Source organism: Suricata suricatta, chromosome 1, assembly GCF_006229205.1.
Source record: "Suricata suricatta isolate VVHF042 chromosome 1, meerkat_22Aug2017_6uvM2_HiC, whole genome shotgun sequence".
NCBI lineage: Eukaryota > Metazoa > Chordata > Mammalia > Carnivora > Herpestidae > Suricata > Suricata suricatta.
Genome location: NC_043700.1, coordinates 14145104 through 14166015, shown reverse-complemented (window position 1 = coordinate 14166015; position 20912 = coordinate 14145104). Strand labels below are relative to the sequence as shown.

The window sequence follows — 20912 nt, the reverse complement described above, 5'->3', positions numbered from 1 at the left end:
TTTAATGTTTTTATTTATTTATTTAATTTTTGAGAGAGAGAGAGAGAGAAACAGAGCATGAGTGAGGAAGGGGCAGAGAGGAGGCACAGGATCTGAAGCAGGCTCCAGGCCCTGAGCAGTCAGCACAGAGCCCGACACAGGACTTGAACTCACCAACTGTGAGATCATGACCTAAGCCAAAGTCGGCGCTTAACTAACTGAGCCACCCAAGTGCCCCTCAATTCTGAGTTTTGACGAATGCACAGTTGTGTAGCCGTCGCCCCAATTGTGATGTAAAATATTTTCTTCACTTGGAAACCTTCCCTCTTGTCCATTTCTAGTAAACCTTTCCCTCCTCCCAGCCCCTGGTCAGCCTTCTGCTTTCAAGTTTTGCCTATTCCAGGATGTCATATGAATGGTATTATACAGTATGTAGCCTCCTGAGTCTGGCTTCTTTCCCTTCATACAGTGTACTTGACATTCAACCATATGGCTGCCTGTGTCAGTAGTTTATTCTTTTTTGCTGTGGAGCCGTATTCCATTGTATGAATGTTTCTGTTTGTTCATCCATCCACTCATTAAATATGGAGGGGAGGAAAAACACTTCATCTGTCCTCTGAGGTTCAGTGACGGGGGCCCTGCAAATTGAACTGACAAAAGACAAATTAACAGGGGAAAAAAGGTTTATTTCATGTAAACATAAGAAGGGCTTCACCAGAAATCAAAACCCTACAGGATCCTGGGTGGTTCTGTTGGTGTCCACTTCTGCTCAGGTCACAATCTCCTGGTCTGTAGGTTCGAGGCCTGCATCAGACTGACCGATCAGAGCCTGGAGCCTGCTTCAGATTCTGTGTCGCAGTCTCTCTCTCTCTCTCTCTCTTTCTCTCTCACTCATTCAAAAAAAAAACATAAAAAAAAAAAGAAATTAAAACCCTAAAGAGGCTGTCAGACCTTAAAGCTTATGTACCATTTTAGCAAAAGACCAATAAATTTGTGGAGATATAACAGACCGAGGGAAAGGGATTGAGCTTCCGGGGTAGTAAATTGTGGGAAGGTAAATATATGGAGAAACGAAGGAAGATAAGGTTTACTAAGTAAAGCTTGTTTAAGTAGGGCCATCTTGGTGCCGACTTTCTATCTGCTTTGTGGCCATAAAACTCCCTCAGGAGAGGAGATTTATGGCAGTTCTCATTTCTCAGAAGTTTCTATTCTTAATCAGATAGGAAGGCTCTGAGAAGGCCTCTTTCTTCATCTGTTGATTCTCAATTGGCTCTAGTTCAAAATAATCCTCACGCCGAAGTGGCACATTTTAGGGTGGCGTATTCTGGCCCCCTTCCAAGGACGTCTGCATTGTTTCCAGTTGTGGGTGATGATGAATGAAATGTTTTAAGACTTTGTGTCCTAGTTTGCTGGGAATATAAGGGTTTTTTCCCACTTGGGTCGATACCTCGCAGTGAGAGATTGCTGGCTGTGTGGTAGGAGGACATATGGACTGAATGTGAGGACAGAGCGAGCGGGGCCATCCGTAAGCCAGGAAGAGAGCTTTCACCACAAACCGACGGTGCTGACACCCTGATCTTGGACTTCTGGCCTCCAGAACTGTGAGAAAATACATTTCTGTTGTTTCAGTCACCCAGTCTGTGGTCGCTTCTTATGATAGCCCAAGCTAAGACAGGATATATTGGACTTTCTTTTTAAAAACTGCCTAGCTGTTTCCCAAAGCTGTGGTACCATTTTGCACCCCGATCGGCAGAATTACAAAAGTCTCATCTGCTTGACATTCTCACTAATATTTAGTATTGCCAGTTTTTTTAAGTCATTCTAGTAGAGTGTATGGTTTACATTTTCACTCCCCTACTTATTAATGATGTTGAACATCTTTTCATGTTTAACAGGGCTTTCAACCGAGTGGAACAGATTTCTTTCTTTCCTGCAGGATTTGTCAGTCTTACTCTATTAGTGCACAGTGTGAACTGCCTAATGGGAAAATCGCTGGAACTATGATTTTCCCTTGACTGTGGAACTCTCTTTTTTCATGGTCAAGATTGCAAGGCTAGTATTCCAGTGAGAATATTTTGGCAAATGCTCGCCTGAATATATGGTCAAGTACATACTCTTTTGTGGAGCATTTAATCTATTTGCAACCAACTCATTTGGTCTTACTTTCCTTTGGTCTTTATTTCCAAGAGAAACATTTTTGAGGTATCCATCATTCTACCAAACTTTGCTCATGCCATTCCACCCACCTGAAATGCCTCCCTGCTTCCCCTCTTCCCCCTTAACTCACTCAGCTTTGCCCATCTGGCTCATGCCCACAGGGGGCTTTTCCTGCCCACGGTGATCTTTCTCAGACCTCCCAATGACTGGGCCACTCATGGGGACTCTTGATCACATTCTGCCTAGCTTTCTTCTATAATTTTTCCAAAGTTGCTCTGCTCTACTTTTGTAATGGGAGAGCTAGCGGAAGGCTCGGATATCCTAGACTTTTAAAAAAGTCCCCTGCTGCCTTGAGTTGTGTGCGTAGCTCCTGCTTATAAACCCCTACTGAATCCAGCTAAACTAAATTACTAGCCCTTTATATCAGTTCACTTAAATGTTAACTCACCATGTATCCAGGCACCAAGAACAAATGTCAAAAAGAGAAGTTTGTTCACAGTTCCTGACTGAACAAGGAGGAGAAGACGTTTAATGGAAATGTGAAGCTCATGCCTGGGGCTCCTGGAACCTGTAGATGAAACTAGGAGTTTGTGGCCAAGCCTACCAACCATAGCTCCCAACCGTTTCTTGTCTTTTGGCACGTTGGTCCTGAAACCAAGGAGTTGGAGAGAACACCCAGTCCATTCTTAGCTTTGACTTGGATTGCACCCGCGACTAGAAGAAACAATGGAGCCGGTGGCATTCAGGTTTGTGTGCCCTCCATCCTCTCACTGGTCATCTTCCCCATCTCTGTCCACACCCAGCTCATTAGCCAGAGAACTGGCTCGCTCAGGTAGACAGTGAGTCAAGAGTGTGCTCAAGTGTTCCAGCTTGCCTGGAGAGTAGTCCAGCCACTCTCCCACATCTGAGCCTTTTCTGAGCACTGTGGCCCTGTGGTGGCATCAGACTGGGTGGCATAAGCTGGCATGCAGCCTGAAGTCAGTCAGTGGGAACACGATGTGCCCAGTTCTGCAGTGACCACGTTCTGCAGCTTTTTGCCCTTTGTCTTTCAACAAACATAGATGACCGCCTGGGGTCCAGCCCAAACTCACCCCCTTAGCTGGTTGTCCTCAGCAGGACACAACCTAGCCAAGGGACAGTCCTGATGACATGGCCCCTGGCTGTATCATTGCAAGACACTGGCTGTCTTCACAGTTGTTTGCTGGCCATCCATGGCCATTTCCGGAAGTTTTGTCTAAGTATATATTGGGCCCTAGGGGTTCTTGGGGGTACAGGTATGAATGTAACATGATCCCTGACCCAAGGAATGTCTAGTTTTTATGGGAGACAAGCATATAAATATAAATTTCCAACAGATCCCTAGATGTTAGCCATAATTCCTAACTTGTGCTACCGTGGTAGGAGTTGGGATAGAGATCTTACTAGTCGTCATAATTTGTATTGTTCTGACTCCCACCCACAGAAGCTAGGAGTTTCTAGGGTCTTCCATAGGGTATGAAGACCTCTTAGCTGTCACGGTGCGACACAGGTCTTCTTACTCTGTCTGCCCGTGCTCACTGTGGTCAGCTATCCTGGATCCGGCAACATGTACATATGAATGCCCTCCCAAGGCAGACTGCACTGCAGATACTGGCTGATGGCACTAAATATGCGTCCCCTCCCACTTCTCTGACAGCAGACAATGCCACCCACTCTGGCCAACTGCCCAAGCCCGCATGATGATTCTCTACTCAAACCTGTTTCAATGGTAACTTCAAGTGGGCCCGAGTCCTCTTCACCCCAACTTGTACTCTGTTCTGTTAACAGTGCTCCAGAGCTGTACTTCTTAATGTACCTGTCAGATGACTGTGGCCTTTGGGTTTCCCTCAGGCAGGCAACACTCCTCGAAATTGGAAACATGCATCTACTTCCTCCAGGTGGACGCAGCCCCATGCAAGGATGCATGGCTTGGTAAGTGGAGGACCGCCTGGGTTCCAGCCCAAACTCACCCCCTTAGCTGGTTGTCCTCAGCAGGACACAACCTAGCCAAGGGACAGTCCTGATGACATGGCCCCTGGCTGTATCATTGCAAGACACTGGCTATCTTCACAGTTGTTTGCTGGCCATCCATGGCCATTTCCGGAAGTTTTGTCTGACTTGAACTCAAGGGTAGGTCTCTGAGGGTCTTCCGTCTTGACCTTCTGATCACATTGCAATTGACCTTCCCGGGGACCACATATCTATTGGGTGCACCTGGCCTTTTCTGGAGACTCTGCTCCTGCTACCAGCTTAAGGGAGGAGATGCTGCTCTGTTCCGTGCGCTGCCTACCAACTGCGTGTGCCCGGGTTGCCATTAGTTTTTCATGGCATGGCTGAGACAGCCCTATAGCGTTTAACAAGGTCTTACTCAAGGTTCAAAGATAAAGGAAGGAACGTATAACCACACACACACACGCGCACACACACACACACGCGCGCGCACACACACACGCGCGCGCACACACACACGCGCGCGCGCGCACGCACACACACGCGCGCACACACACACACACGCGCACACACGCGCACACAAGTGTGTGTGTGTATTTCATTCCACACATATGTATGTATACACACACACACGCACACGCACACACATTTCATCCCCTGCTCCCAGAGCTGCAGAGAGTGAGAGACAGAGAGAGAGAGAGAGAGAATGATATAAATACCGATAAAGATTGCCCAGGAATGAATTTACAAATACTGTATAAACTAATACCTGCTATGGACTTTCTTACCAGACTGCCGTCCTGCTTGTGACCAGGGCCGCTCATCCCTACTGCCGGAAATGTCCGGGGCACCCCTGTCCCCAAACTCAGCCCAAACCAAGCCATGGCTTCAGAGAGGAGGGAGTTGTATCCTTCATCTCAATCCCAGGTCCTTATTTCCTGTCCCAGAATTTATTTTTTGCCAGCTGAGTAACAGTTGGAATGTTACACCCCTTAGGAGAAGCACACCCCACCCACAAGAGGACCGGTCTGGTTGGAACAGGCTAAGCACACGGAGAAGTGAGGTCAATATATTTTTCAAAGTTTGGTTTCAAAAGGAGAGGGATACAGGTTCACCTGCATTGTGACGAACACTTCACAGAGATCTCAGTGAAACAAGACTTTACGTCGTTGATGTAGCGCCACTGTAGTCTATTTGACAGAACCCATGAGGACGGAGCTCCAGGAGACCTTCAGACAGAGCCAGTGTAGCTCCCGGAGGCTCCAAATGGGAGCTGGTGGGGAAATTCTCAGAGCTCAAAAGAAGTGACTTTTGGATCAATGAAATTATGTATTACTTCATATAGAGGATGGTAGATTTGGGGGGGTTTTGGGAGGTGAACAATGTCGGGTAAGAAAGGGCTATGTGTTAAAAAAAAAAAAGGAGTCTCTGTATACATATACAAATCTTTTTTCCCCCTTTTTTCTCAGGACTCCTGAGATGTTTGGTGGAATAGAAACTTTGACGTGATGCCAAGCAAGGTCCTATAGTTTCTCGGGTGACCCGTTGTACGACTGTGCTAGAAAACTTCAAGTCTGTTATTCAGAGAACTGCTAAGAGAACCTGTCTTTGGAAGCAAAGGCCCGGGTCTGAATCTGGACTCAGCCACTTACGACCTCTGTGTTCTTGGTGATAAAGGTAATTCTTTTTTTTTTTCTTTTCTTTGAAAAAAATGTTTTAATGTTTATTTATTTTTGAGAGAGACAGAGACAGCATGTGTGTAGGGGAGGGACAGAAAGAGAGGGAGACACAGAATCCGAAGCAGGCTCCAGGCTCCAAGCTGTCAGCACAGAGCCCAACGTAGGGCTCGAACTCACGAGCTGTGAGATCGTGATCTGAGCTGAAGTCGGACGCTTAACTGACTGAGCCGCCCAGGGGCCACTTTTTTCCTTTTCAATGACAAAGGTAATTCTTATATCAGGACCTGCAAAATCGAGGCTTCCCCAGTGGCGTGGCCCACCACGCAATCGAAACCTCAGTCTGCAACCCTTAAGGGAAATGCTTCACTGTTAAAGAAACCTAGCATAGGCCAATCACAATCATCCAACTCAGCTTTACCTTACCTTAGCCTAGAAAATAGGAACTTTTAGTTTATAAGGGAGTCCCCACCCTCTTGGCCAATGATGCGCTGTGTCTAAGTTACTGTTTCTTATGCTCTAAAAAATCTGCTCTTGCCCAGATTCCCTCAGGAAGAATGCGTGACTGCTCGAGAAGCACTGGACTCCCCCAATCTTTGGAACATTTTCCCGTGAGTAAAAGACATCAGAGTCATCGCATTGTTTTATTTTTCTCATTTGACATTGGGAAAATCACTTCACCTCTCTGAATTTCAATTTCCCCCTCTGTAGCGTGGGCATGAGAATTCTTTTGCCCACAAACTCTCAGGGTATTGTCAACATTCAGTAAGATACTCCCCATAAGGCCTGACATGTTGTGACTACTCAGTAAATGGTTCTAGGGTATGAATTCATTTCTACTGTAAAGTCCTGAAGCTTCAGTTATAAATAAGATATGACAAAATATGCATGCATTTTCACATGAGTGTTTCCATTTGAAGCAACAGAAACAATTCAAGGGAGTGCATGACCTTGATTGAGTTATTTATTGTATATGAAGAGGCATGTGGCACTCATCCCATGGCTGTCCCCGTTAAGTGGTTATAGATCTTAAGTGGTTGGCATTGGGGTTCACTGTGAAATACCAAGATCATTCCATCAAACTTGTGAAGTTACTTAGGTCGACAAATGTCAGCTTTGGGATTTTCCCTCTAGCAGCTAATTCTCGTCTTCCTTGGAATTCTTAACTAGCTCATTTGAGATCCAGTTTCCAGCAAGGAAACCACTTGCTTAGAAAGAGTTGAACTGTCTTAAGTGCATGCACCCTTGCAAAACTAGGCCATTGTGCTCAGCACTTTTTTTCAGGATTTGGGGGGCCAATCTACCCCATCAAATGCGACCCAAAAGACTTTTTTCTGGAATCAACTTCCAGCAAGGGATTAGCACCAGTTCTGAGATTCCATCTTCCTTGTTTACATTCCTTGTGTGATTTCAGAACGTTGTGTTCCCTGTCTTGTAATTGCACAACAAAAGCACGGCCACAGGGCCCTGGAATGTCTCCTTGATCCATGCCAGGGTTTCCTTCTGGCTGGCATTCTTGGCAGACAGCTCTGGGACCTCCAGGTGGGCTGGTTTAGAGAGGAGAACTTGGGCTTTAGAGACAGACAGACCTCCAGTTCTGCTAACATTCGGGACGTACTCCTGAATCTCCCCTCTGTAAAATGGAAATAGTTATATGATAACCTCTATAGGATCGTCGTGAAGATTGAGTAAGCTGGTGCATGAATCATTCAGTATAGTGCCTGGCAATGTTAAGTATTGCAATAAATGAAGCCATTAACTTAATTATGGTGCAAAGGGACTGTGCAGCCTTCATTTCTTGTGATCAACACCAAAACGCTCCACCTGGAGAAGGCGTTAAGCGATACGGATTCTTGGCTTTGGTAACTTTTAAAATATTCCATGTCTTGGCAAAAAGGCTGTCTTGGTGACCCATTGGTCACAGCTGCTTTTGTGACATCTCTGGAGACAGAGGAGGGACCCCTGACTGTCATCTGTGAAGCAGATGCGTGAAGGGCCTTGTAACGACGCCCACCTGAACACGATGATCCAGAACAGCTGAGGGTCTCGGAGCACACCCTCTGCAAGGCTGGAGAGGAGTGGGGGTGGCCACAGAGGCCACGCTATGGCTCTCGTGATAGTTCGAGGTTACGCAGGAGGAACGCTCACTTTGCAATGAATCCATCGTCACTGAATTGGCTGTACAGGGGGATTACTCTATCAAGGTGAAGGCCCCAGGCCGGCCCTGGAGCAGTCTGAGAAACCTGGTATGGGTGAGTCCTGCCAGGGAGGGGGGCGTGGGCTGGTGTTTGCCTGGTGTGTGCTCGCCATTTGCTCGTAGCTGGTGGTGAGCACCTCATGGTGCGATAGTGGGGGGGCTGGCTGTTGTCATCACATCGCACGGTGGAAGGAGAATGCATTTTAAATGTTTTTTAATGGTCATTTATTATTATGAGACACACACACACACACACACACACACACACAGAATGCAAGTGGGGGAGGGGCAGAGAGAAGGAGGCACAGAGTTCGAAGCAGGCTTCAGACTCCAAGGTGTCAGCACAGAGCCCGACGCAGGCTCGAACCATGAACCATGAGATCATGACCTGAGCCAAAGTCAGATGCTTAACAGACTGAGCCACCTAGGTGCCCCGGAACACATTTTAGTTACATAGTTCTGGCCTTGAATTTCCGCTCGGCCACTCCTCATTTACTTTGAGCAACCTACTTAACCTTGCCGAGGTACCTCCTTTTAAAACAAAACCAGAACTGTCTACTCTATGGACCGATTGTTATATTATGGGGAGAAAGCAGTCCTGGACTTTGCACAGTGCCTCGTACAATGGGATAACAATCCATGGCGGTTTACCCTGCCATTACTTAAAAATAGTGAAGGACGGTGATGAGCCCACAGAGCAGGCCGATTTATTATGCAAATGAGCAGGTTTTCCCATGGACTCCCTGGCCTGGGGCGTTACATTGTTCGTAGCTGCTTACAGAAGAGCAAGGACAGCTAGAATTTATGACTAAGTGAAACCCTGGCCAAGGCCTAGACCCACAGCAAAGCTTTTTTTTCTTTAATGGTTTTTATTTATTTTTGAGACAGACAGAGACAGAGTGTGAGCAGGGGAGGGGCAGAGAATGAGGGAGACACAGAATCCGTGAGATTGTGACCTGAGCCAAAACTGGACGCTTAACCGACTGAGCCACCAAGGCTCAGCAAATCTTGATGCCCAGTGCTGGCTTCCCAAAGTTGGCCTGCAGGCACCAACCATGCCAATGTGTCCATCTGTCATTAAGGCCAGAAGGAACACTTGGCTCCTTCACAAGGACCTCCCACACGTGGGAGAACCCCTTGGGTGAACGGACATGGGAAGCATGAAAGGTCGTAGCACCATTGTGCCGCGCGCAGGCCGGGCCAGCACAACCTCATCGCTCTGTGCCACGTCGTCATGGGAGGGGCCCTCTCCCAGCCCCACGGCACTGCTCTAAACTAAGTATGATGCCGACCAAGACAGCCAAGCATGGATCTGGTGGGACGGGGCTCCAGATGGTACTCTGTGGCTCGGTCCCGTAGGCATGGGGGTGGACAGCATCCCCGCGTAAGTGAGATGGGTGCAGAAGTGCAGGGTGTTCACCAACACACTAGGCTCCCTTCCATGTTGCCGAGAAGCGGGTGCTCCGGCGGGGATTGCATTGCCCAGAAGAAACAGTTGCATCTAATTTGGGCATGTGATGAGCTCTGGCCATCAGGATGTGGGCAAGAGTCATGTAAACACACCTACGCCTGGCCCATAAAAATATGCTGCCTCGCTCCCCGGGTTCTGTGCGTCGGTTGGGCGTCGGTTGGGCGTCGGTGCCGTGGACGCACTGGGGACATTGAGGACCGTGAGTGCGGAGGATGCTCATGCGTTCACTCTTTGTTGGGGTCGCCAGAGGGCTGTGCAGAGTGGAGCCTTGTGTCAGTCGGACCCTCCATGAGGGGGACATAAATTTCATAAGTAAAACTGTGTATTTTATATAAATCAATTTTGCCTCTGTGGTTTGCAGGTTTGTGTGTGATAAGAGCCAGGACCATCTTACCTAACACAAGAGGATTTGTAATGGGCTTTTCCCAGAGTGCCAGCACGGGTAGGCTGGAGATTTGGCTAGTTAGTGGTCGGATAATTGACGGTGTTGGGGAGGTGATTAAACTAAGAGAGGCTGAAGGGCTTTAACCCAGTACTCAGTTCATGCTTACACCTTTTAAGATAAGAAGAAGGAAGCCTACTACTCAAAATGTAAGTCTGGAGCCTCAGGTAGACTTATTATGCATAAGAAACCCCACTAATATGGAAGGAAACATCCATATACTACAGGCTTTAAAAAGTTCTTTCTTGGAATTTCTTTATCCGAACGGTTTTGGAATTTCCTGCTCAGTAATCATTGATTGAATGATTGATTGAATTAAGCATCCAAGAAATTTATATTCCCATTCTGGTCCTTGCAAAAAGTATTCCATTGTCTTAAGCAAAGAAAAATAATAGTTCGAATAACAATTTCTTGGATTCCTAAATGCCTTAATGATATGGATTGAGGTCTCCTTAACTCTCAAGGCGACGTTACAAAGTCTGCCAGGTTGTGTTTTTCATTTCAGCCAGTCCCCATGGTGAGGAAAGGGTCCCCTGTTTGGACAGCACACTTTCCCTTCAGCAGCGTAGGTGGGGATGATTCTCCTTTCCTTTGTGTGCCTGTCCCAGGGATTCCTGGGACTGGGAAGTTTGCCCGGCTCTTTACATGTCAGCCACAGAAGGCAAACACACCGGAAGCGTGCACTTCCCTTTTCTTCCCAGCCACAATTACTGTGTCCAGGCTTCAGGAAGTCCTGTGCACAGTCAGCTGTGGTGTGTGTGTGTGTGTGTGTGTGTGTGTGTGTGTGTGTGTGTGTATATGACCCACGATGTGGCATAAAAAGACACATGTAAGAAGCAACACTAAGGACCATTCCAAGACTTCTTGGAAATCTCTAACGTGTCTGCGATGCGTCCTTTGCTGTTTGCTGCTGGCGGGGCCCCTCCTGCCCTGGCTGGGGGTGGTCTTCCCTGGAGCGGGAAGGCAGTGCGCCGGGGTCCTGGGGAGCGAGTTCGGCTTGTGTTCAGCAGTCTGTAGCCACCCAAATTCTGCTCACTTTTCTATAAAAGTGGTATATTCTCACCCCACCCCCAATATTTTTTCTTGCTTCAAATGACATAACTGTCTTAGAAGCGATCCTCATCATGTTTTCTCTCATCCAGCGCTGGAGACGCCGCTGACTCTCCTCTAGTTTTCCTGGGTGTTAGTCTGTCTGATGACTTAGTGTCTGTGGTCATGACTCTGATTCAGGATGCCCCCAAACAGGAAATTCAGTGAAAATACCTATACAGCTCATACCTGGTACCCCACTTACTGTTGCTGTATAAGAAGTCACCCCACAAAGTTTAGTGGCTTAAAACAAGTTTCTTATTCTCCTGGGTTGTGTGGTTTTGGAATCGAGAGTGGGAATGGCTGTCCTATGACATTGGGCGCCTGGGCCGCCTTAGCACCACTGTGCTGAGTGCAGGCCGGGCCAGCACAACCTCATCCATCTGTGCCGTCATCACGGGAGGGGCCCTCTCCCATCTCCATAGCACAAGAGCTGTTCCCTTATGTGTGGAGTGACATGAAATAGGGGGACAAAGTCATCTGATGACTCCTCCACTCACATATCTGATCCCTGATTTGGGATGAGATGTTTGATTTCGGATGGGTGGTCTGAGCACCCATCCCGGCCCTCTCCATGTGGTGTGGTTTCTGCACAGCATGGCGGCCTCAGGGTGGCTGGACTTCTGACATGGAGGCTCAGGGCTCAGAGCCTCAGTGTTTCTGCAGCCAGACGGAAGCTCGATGAATGGCCTTTGTGACCTGGAAGCCATGCGGCACTGCTTCCCCTGCATTCTGTCCGTGGCAGTCAAGCCACAACTCTCCCCAGACTCCAAGGGAAGAGAATTAAACTACATCTTGACAGGTTCTGGGCAAGGTTCTGGAAGGGCCTGATGGAAGGTGTTGTGATCATCTCGTCTTTGGAAAATACAGTCAGCCACAGTGGATTTTGCTTTTAGAGATTGTGTGAGGATTTCTGTTGCCAAATTTGAAGCCACACATGGTCGGTGCTCTGCACTTTGCAAACAAAGTGCTCTAGGGATCCAGGAGTGGAAAAAATCTTTACTCATTCAGATGAGTCCGGTTGTGTTTTGGCCGCACCTAGGAGGATGAAGCAGACAGTGCTTTTAAATACAGGGAGGTGGGAAGTATAGAGGACTGTGAGTGTACAGGGGACCGCAGCGTTGAAGGGAGGCTCTGGCAGATGGAGATGAACTTGAAATGTCCGTGGAACCGTGATTTGTTTGAGCAGTTGACTGACAAAGTGAAAGACCAGGGAAACTGCTTATATCAGTTCCCCCTCCCCTCCCCTTCCCTCCAAGAGTCTTTACATTTGAACATTTTATTTGTATTGCTTGAAATAAAATGTGCGCTCCTTTGCTCTTTAGATATATTTAGGCATAAACATACTTTGATGATGTCTTTTGGGGTCTCATTTTTTTAATTAGAGAGAGAGCAGGAGAGTGTGTAAAGTGGAGGTGGGGGGCAGAGAGAAAGAGGGAGAGGGAAGGAGGGAGAGGGAGGGAGGGGGGAGAATCTTAAGCAGGCTCCTGGCTCAGCACAGAGCCCAACGTGCAGCTTGAACCCACAATCCTGGGATCAGGACTTGAGTGAAAAATCAAGAGTTGTATGCTCAACTGACTAATCCACCCAGGTGCTCCTTGGGTTCTAACTTTTATACCATGACATCTTTGCACACTTTATCTTGGCACCCCCCTGCCACCACTTCAATTTTCCCCAAGACCTTATTCAAAATGTGGAGAGATTTCTCCCTGGTTGTCTGCTCCATTAATTTGAGCTCCTTCCTTGCTCTGTAAAACTGCTTGATCCTGTATTGCACTTATTCTTATCTTTAGTTATATGTGTTATTCATGTTTATTTATTTATTTATTTTTAATAGTTTATTTTCAAATTAGATTCCATGTAACACCCAGTGCTTCTCCCCACAAGTGCCCCCCACCATGACCATCACCCCTTCCTCCCTCCCTCCCCCTCCCCCTTCAGTCCATGGTTCGTTTTCAGTATTCAGTAGTCTCTCATGATTTGTGTCCCTCTCTCTCATGTTTTTAGAAGCCTGGATGCTGACCAGTCATCTTGAACATTTTGCAAGGCAAATGTACTGAAAATTGGGGCAATAGTTAATTGTATCCTAGCAAGCAGGTAGGTAGATGCCATGGTTGGCTCAGCATGACCCACACCTGAAAGTACACCTGGGTGTTATTCAAATCAAGAGCCAGGAAGGAAAGTTTATTTAAAAATACCCTCTGAGTATCAGAATTGGGCAATTGCTGTGGGGAATAGAAAGACGAAGAGACATTCGATGAGGCACAAACACGCAGAATGTAGCAGAGTGGTAGCAGAATAATGGCGCCCCCTAAAAGGTCCACACCCTAATCCTTGGAAACTGTGCATGTGCTCCTTTACGTGACAAAAGGGACTTTGCAGATATGATTAAATCAAAGATCTGGGGGGCCCCTGGGTGGCTCAGTCAGTTGAATGTCCAGCTTCTGCTCAGGTCAGGATCTCACGGTTCGTGGATTTGAGCCCCGCATCAGGCTCTGTGCTGACAGCTAGCTCAGAGCCTGGAGCCTGTCTTCAGATTCTGTGTCTCTCTCTCTCTCTGACCCTCCCCTGCTCATGCTGTCTCTCTCAAAAATAAATAAAACATTAAAAAAATTAAATCAAAGATCTGAAATGGGAAGTTAGCCTGGATTATCCACCTTAGCCCAGTATAATCACGTGGGTCCTTTATGGGAAAGAAGGAGGCGAGGAAGTCAGTTATGCAATATAAGAATGACTTGACTGGCCAATGCTGGCTATGAACCAAGAAATGAAAACAGGTTCTTGAAGCTGGAAAAGGCAGAAGGGAACAGAGCTCTGCCTCATCTTGATTTTAGCTCAATAAGACCTGTTTTGGACTTCTCATCTTCAGACCATATGATGAAATATTTGCAGTGTTTGAAGCCACTGAGCTTGCGGTGATTTGTTACAGCAGCGATAGGAAACTAATACAAACAGCAAAGTGAAGTGAGACAAGAATCCAGAAAATAGTGTCATGGGTCAGTAGCACGAAATCGTCAAATATTGGGTTTTCTACATAATGCCATATATATATCCTCGCCTACTTAAAAAACCTTCTGTAAAATCAAGCAAGAAAAATAACTGAGCTCTAAGTGAAAGTATGGTTGGGGCAAATCATTCAAAGCTTATGAAATTTACAAGCAGAGCACTAAAGCAATAAAACTAATAAAAATATCAGCACAGTTAATCTCTACTGGCATGACATCTACTGCAGTCAGTCCATCCTGGGCTCTTGCTTTCTTCTTGAGAAGGGAATGGTCATAGGAGTGGTTGTTTCTGATAGTGATCTGCTTCATTAAAATAAACAGTACAATCTTGGGGCACCTGGGTGGCTCGGTTGAGTGTCCAACGTTGGCTCAGGTCATGATCTCGTGATCTCATGGTTTGTGAAATTTGAGCCCTGCATCTGGCTTGCTGCTCTTAGTGCAGAGCCAGCTTTGGATCCTCTGTCCCTCTCTCTGCCCCCCACCCCCACCCCACTCACACTGTTTCTCTCTCAAAAATAAAATTAAAAAAAAAATTTTAAGTATGATCCTGAGAAAGCCTTCTTGGTCAATCATTTCTTTTTACTCACTGGAGAAAATGTCTTTGCAAATTCCTCATCTCCGCTTACAACTTCCCCAGACATATTGGAAAGTCCAATTTCTTGAAGTGATGAAACCGTTTCCTACTTGCCCAACGGGAGACACTTTTGCAAGATGCTCAGATTCTCAGATTTTCTCCAAGTTTTCCGTTAGTGCTAAAACTTTCTGTTTAACTCCAAAACCCTTGCTGGTCGTTGCTTCCAAGTGTTGATCTGCCGACTGTAATTGGTAGAAACAATGAGTGCTAGGAATTCAAATAAGGGTGGCAGTGTGGTGGCAAAAGCCTCCGGCTGGAGGCAGTCTTAAGCAGAGCCTTTAGATAAGTAAGACAGCAGAGGGTCGAGAGTAACTTCTGGGTGGAGCGAAGGGACAATGGCGGCACCATCCAACATGGAGTGTGCCTGGTAAGCTGGGTTTGGTTCCGGTACCACTGACTGGCACAGTCACGATGGCCGAAGGTGGCAGACCTCCTAGACCCTGGGCTGTTCCTCATGGTCTTGGACTGCAGGCACCAAGAAGATTCTCCCAGGGAGGCAGTGCCGCCCCTATGCTCACACTTACATACCCTGCAACTTCCTCACGTTACTTCAAGCTGCCTCACCCCTGTAATTCCCCCTTCACATCACCTGCCTATGATTTTGTGGCCCTGGAACCCTTGGAGGAAATAAAAATATAGAAGAAGGTTCTAGACATGCATGCTTTCCCAACTTTTCCTTCAGACGATGTCAGTGCCTCTATCACAGGATATCATTGAGAGAAAAGGCCGCACCAACAGAGCCACCATAAGGTGGGGGATGGGCTGGCCTTCAAGTGCACACCCCACCAACAGATATTAGGACTTCCTTTATATTAATGTGTGCAGTGAATTTGTACCCATTTCTCAGCCTGAGGCACTCTTAACCCATGTCTGTTCCTCATCCTCTTTGACTTGTGGGGTCAGTTCCCTGTACACACCCCCCTTGGTGTCTCTTTCCCCTTCTGCCCTTCAAGTGCATCCTCTAAATTGGAAGATGACATTTGCACCAGGGAAGGTCTGCAGCTGTGGAGCCGCCTGGGGGCCCCCCGGGTTCCTCACTGTGCACCCGAGAAAATCTGTGTGTGGTGCCTCTGTCCTTGCCAGTCACCAGATCCGTCCTGTTTGCACTGCTGGACTTGGGGCTGGCCTTATCCTTTGTTCCAAAAGAGTACACATTCATCACAGCTTTTCCAGAATCTATCCTGCGTGCTTGCCTGCTGCTCACTCAGAAGTAGCTTAGTCAGAGAAGAAATAAGTCCTTAAGGGCATTCAGAAGAGCGCCACAAGGACAATAGGGGAAACTGAGGCTACACAAGCCGGGAAAGAAGGTAGGCCGCTGGGGGACTTCGAGGAGGTGAGCACCTCCTTTCTGCACAGCAGGCCAGGGAGAGTCAGCATTCACTGAACTTCGGCTCCGAGGGAGACACTGCGGGAAGAACTAAGGAAATGGAAGCCGGTGCTCTGTCCCCAGTACCAGATTCAGAAGGAGGTTGGAGACTGAGCTATGCATGTGCGACTTTTTCCGATCACTTATTCAAGATATAATAATGAAAAGTGAGTTCCACGCAATGGATTAGTAAGTGCCGGTAAGGCACCGATCGCATATGTAAGTGAATTGGATTTAAATTACGCACTAAGGAGCTCTACCGAGGGCAATTATCAGTCCTCTTTTGGACGACTTTAAAAAGAGGATCGATCAAACTAGGTTGAAATGGGGACTGTGGAAAGCAAGAGAAGGAAAGAGTTGTGGAGGGAGCTTTCTCCTTGCAGCACCCTCAGCCCCGCGAAGGCGGGGTGGGCAGCGCCTGCAGGTGTAAATATTTGCCACCAGTTAGTCGGTTCAGCAAATCCTTGTCGGGCCACACCCACCGGCTTCCAGGGAGGCCGATGATAAACCGGTGCAGGGAGAATGATATTGGCCTTGGTGTTCTAAAAGAGGCACAAGGAGGAGTGTGGACCTTGGCCTTCAATTAACATCACGAGAAATGATCCTCATAATCTGGTGAACTCCCCTCATCCCAGTGAATTAGCAAAATTATCAGGTGGTTTCCCCCCCCACCCCTCCCATAGCATATTCCAGGACAGCGCTCCTGGGAGACGGCTGGGGACTCAGGGCTTGCGCAGCGCAGTGCGGGGTGCAGGGGTGAGGGGGGGTGCGGCACTGGAGAGAAGAGAAAAGGACTTACATGTTTTTAAAAACTGCTGCCATAAGATTGTTTATGCAACTCCTAACACTGATCAAGGGAGGACTCTGTGAAACCAGGATAGAAAGAATTTCGGCCGGCTGATAAATACACAATTCAGGTTGGCCAGGCCAGGCGGGGAGAAGGGTTGAGGAGTGTCTGTGTGTATGAATAGTCAAAGAGCAGTAGCTTGAAGGCGTATCTGGGGCTGGATGTCTTATTTAATTTCATTTGGATGGAGTGATGATTTGGAGTCTACATTGAGAAAATCGATTTTTTTAATGAAGCACCAGGCTACGGACACAGGTCTCTTAATAGACCCAGATGGTCAGTGGATTAAAATGATGCCTTCCCATGTCCTGGGTACCAGATGGCTCTCCCCTTGGCCTCACACTGACCTCTGGGTAACAGAGCCTTACCATCAGGGAGCAGGCATTGGGGAGGCATTGAGGCCACCTGGGGTGTTATAAAAGGAGTCAGTCATCTCTGTGAGTCCTGGCTATTACCAGGAAGTGATCTAAAACATGAAAATAGATAAGCGTATCAGAAGTCGGAGCAGATCTTTTACTGAAGGGCAGGCTGGAGAAGTTTATTGACTTCAAAGGATTAAAACCCCATTTAGCTCTGGGTGGAGACACTGAAATTTCTTCCTTGCTGCTCTGGGCAATGAGTGCATCAGACCACGCCCGGGGACCTCTGTTAGGTGTGCAGGTCCCAGTGGAGGAAGCCTTACTTGGATCAGAGACTTTGATGAACGCTTCTCTGACCCAATGACAAGCTCTTGCGTCTATCGTTAGAGTCCAGGAGGCAAGTTCCAAAATCTTTCTCAAGCAGAACTTGAGGAGATCCAAGGACATGTCATAAACCCTGGGAATTTACCACTGGGCAGAAGGACATGACCACAACATACGATGTGGGACTCCAGTCCAGCCATGGGCAGGGTTCTCATTAGATGGCACTCCACTGGCTGTGCTGAGGTGGCTCTCCCAGGAAGGTCCCAGCTCGGAGGGAGATGGTCTGAGCTCAGTGTCAGGGTGACTATTAATGCCATTGGATCTTTATCCAGCGTCAATGTGGGAATCATGAGACTTCAGACTGAGATTTAAATGTTAGCCGAATGCTTAAGCGTGAATTATATTTTGAAGTCATGACTTCCTTCCTGTATGTTGTGGCCAATGCATGGGACAATTGGTGTCACTCTACCAGAGATGTCCCCCCAGATTTCTGGGTGGATTCTGAGAAGTGAGTAGCCCCTCTGAGTGCAAGCTCTTGGTCCCAGAGCCAGAGTGTTGAGCACATCCATGCATCCATTCCTATTTGGAGCTGAAGACTCAAGAATCATGGGAGAGGTAATTTCTGCAACAGCATTTACTGTTCCACAGCTGAAAGAGGAAGTAAAATTGAAGGCAGGAAGGCAGCATTTTGAAAATACTATGGAGTTCACGGAACGCTAACGAAGCAATCTGTCTTAATTTCCACCCCCATTCCCCCTAAGCAATAGGTCTTTAAAACCTCCTAGGAAATTGTCGCTGGGGATATATCTTTTCAGACTCTTGGGATGGTCTGTCTTGTAGCCGCTGTGAAATGGAAGAATTTCCCCAGCACCGTTGCTGCTTTTTTAGTCACCTGCTGGGAATGTGGAGGATGTGAAATACCAAAAGCAGTACCGAACTCCTTGCCAAGAGGAAATCCCTGGTTAGTTGCTTCCCCATAATGCTTTTGCATAAAATAGAGTTTAAAACATTTTTTCGATAGATCGTGTTGGCTAAAATAGTTTGTTCTGTGACCTCAGATCATCTCCTTTTCTTTCTCTCTCCTCTCTGTTTCTGAGTTCTGTTTGGCTTAAATGTGTAAAGCTTCCCCCCCACTGAGATCGTGTACAGAACTGGGTTCGGAGGACGAAGTGTTGAGATAGAGGGAAATTTTACCCAGCAATTTCCCAATAGCACAAGATTTCCTTTTCCTCCTTTTTGTTCTTCTTCAGGGGGGAGCGGGGTACGTGGGGTGAGGACTTGCCGAGCTGCCCAGGCAGGAAATACTGTCCCGTGACCCCAGATTTAAAGGGAAGAGATTTTCGAAAAATGGCCATCTATTTTGGTTTACTTCTTTCATTTTGCTCAATGCCACCAACTTCTTCAGGCTTTTAGTTGTTCAAAATGTTGCTTGCAAATCCCGAAGTGAGCCCCATGAAAGTGACTTGCGTGCTATGCTTTTCCTAAAATGCCAGGGATTTTTTTTTTAAGGTTAATGTGTTTTCTTAGTTGGTCAGAAAATATTTAGAGACCATCCCTCAGGTGCACAGTGATGTCAGAGGTCTTGGGGACAGCAGTTACAGAGCAGGCTTAGGCCCTGCCCAGCTGTATTTACAACCTATGGAAAGGGGGGCCTTACTCCTAGAGCAGTGGGTTGGGATGTAGGCAACGGAAGTGGCCGGGAAGGGGCCCCGCCTTGGGGGAGATCGTCTGGGACCCCAAGTTCAAAATTATACTGGGTTCCGGGAAACAAGAAAAGGAAGTGGCCCAGGTGGCGTGTGTCACTGTGAGACATTGGCAGGGAAGAGGGGACCTGAGGGGTAGGGCAGTTGTGACGAGTGCGTGGTCATTCCAGACCGGACTCTCCCCTCTGTTTCCGCACACATCTGTCCACACCGGTCATCCAGATCCAGTCCTCTTCCGCACTGCATTTGCTCTAGAGAAGCTGCTGTCATGGAAACAAATGGCTTTGGAATGAGCCAGACCTGGGTTTGAATCTTCTGCTATGTTAGAGACTTTAAGGTCCTTCCCTGTCAAATGGGTGCACCAACACCTACCATTCAGGGTCCTTGGAAAAGACTAAAGCACATAATGTGTGTGTCAAACACAGCACGATGCCTGGCACACGACAAACACTCAGTGGAGGCTTGTCCCTCAGGCCCCTTAGGGGGAGCCAGTCACAGGGGTCTGTTCCCATTTCTGTGTGGGTGGGACAGACCTCGGTTGCTCCCCAGGTGCGAGGTCCCCCAGCCCCGCTCTTCCTAAGAGGACATGATGTTAGAAGGTCATTGTCAGGACTAGAAAGAGAAAGCAGTAGAGCTGGTTTCCATCTCTAAACTTCTCTGTAATGTGCCATCCATGCCCCCCGAAATGCCCCCACATGCGGCTGTATCCCTGACCTTGCCTCAGCCGGAGCTCCATCTGGAGGCTTAGCCTTGTATCTAAGCTGCCTCAAGGTCCCCGGGATGGCCGCTTCCAAAACAAGCCTTGCTTCACTTATTTTTACAACTGCCTTCACTGTTCAGTGTGACCTGATTTTACCTGCGAAGCCAATTCCAGGGTCAGGACAGAGTGTCCCCTGAGCCCTGATCAAGCCTCATTTGTCAGCGTGTCCCTGCCCTGTCACATGTGTCCTATCCCTTTCCTTTCTGGGGCTGGTCTTGCAGGCAGAGCTTGATTTGTGCCCATGAAGGAAAAACTGGGCTCAACAAACCTAAGAGGAAATCCAAGAATAGTCTAAAGAAGTCAGGTGCTCAGGTGTCCGGGGGACATGACCTTGCTTCGTAAGGGACGGTTATTGTTAGCTCGTTAGCATCATTGCGCATCCAACAGAGTTCACGTGTGCAGGGGAGGAGAAATAATTTCCCTCTACCTTTCTGAGCTCTTAGCGGAGACCTCTGTAATAGCAGACAGCTTAGCAAGAGAAAAGCGGATTTTCATTAACATGCATACCTGCTGTATGTACCTCATATAATGTATATGTGTATGATGAACATGTATACTCTCTATCCATGTGGGAGAGATTCAGGGACAAATGAACAACTCAAAGAAGTGAATTAGAATTTGGGTTTAAAAGCCATCTTAATAGAGAAAGGGGAAGGAGATTATAGGCCTCTGAGGAGAGAGGAAATGATTTTTAGGAAGGACAGTGGGCCCTTGGAAGAATAGACAGGTGGTGTGACAAGTTTGTGACAAAGTTAGTTTGGGTGCGGGGTTGACTTCTAGGCTCCTTTCCTGTGACAAGAGTCAGTTCTCCCTGGTTGATGAGACTCACAGGAGGGGATTTATGACAACTGCGCTCCTCTTGGAGGACCTGCCTTTAGGCAGATGAGGGGAGCTCAGAGAAAGTCTCTGCTGCATTTGCCTACAGCTCAAAATCA

The 20912-nt window shown here is 47.6% G+C and overlaps 1 long non-coding RNA gene across 1 annotated transcript; it reads left to right on the top strand.

Annotated features, from left to right (window-relative positions):
- The first annotated feature begins 2598 nt into the window (after nucleotides 1-2598).
- Nucleotides 2599-6394, top strand: LOC115273266. Its single transcript, XR_003900825.1, has 4 exons — nucleotides 2599-2882; nucleotides 3943-4086; nucleotides 5574-5781; nucleotides 6323-6394. It is a non-coding gene; the product is annotated as an uncharacterized LOC115273266 (long non-coding RNA).
- Nucleotides 6395-20912: the final 14518 nt, after the last annotated feature.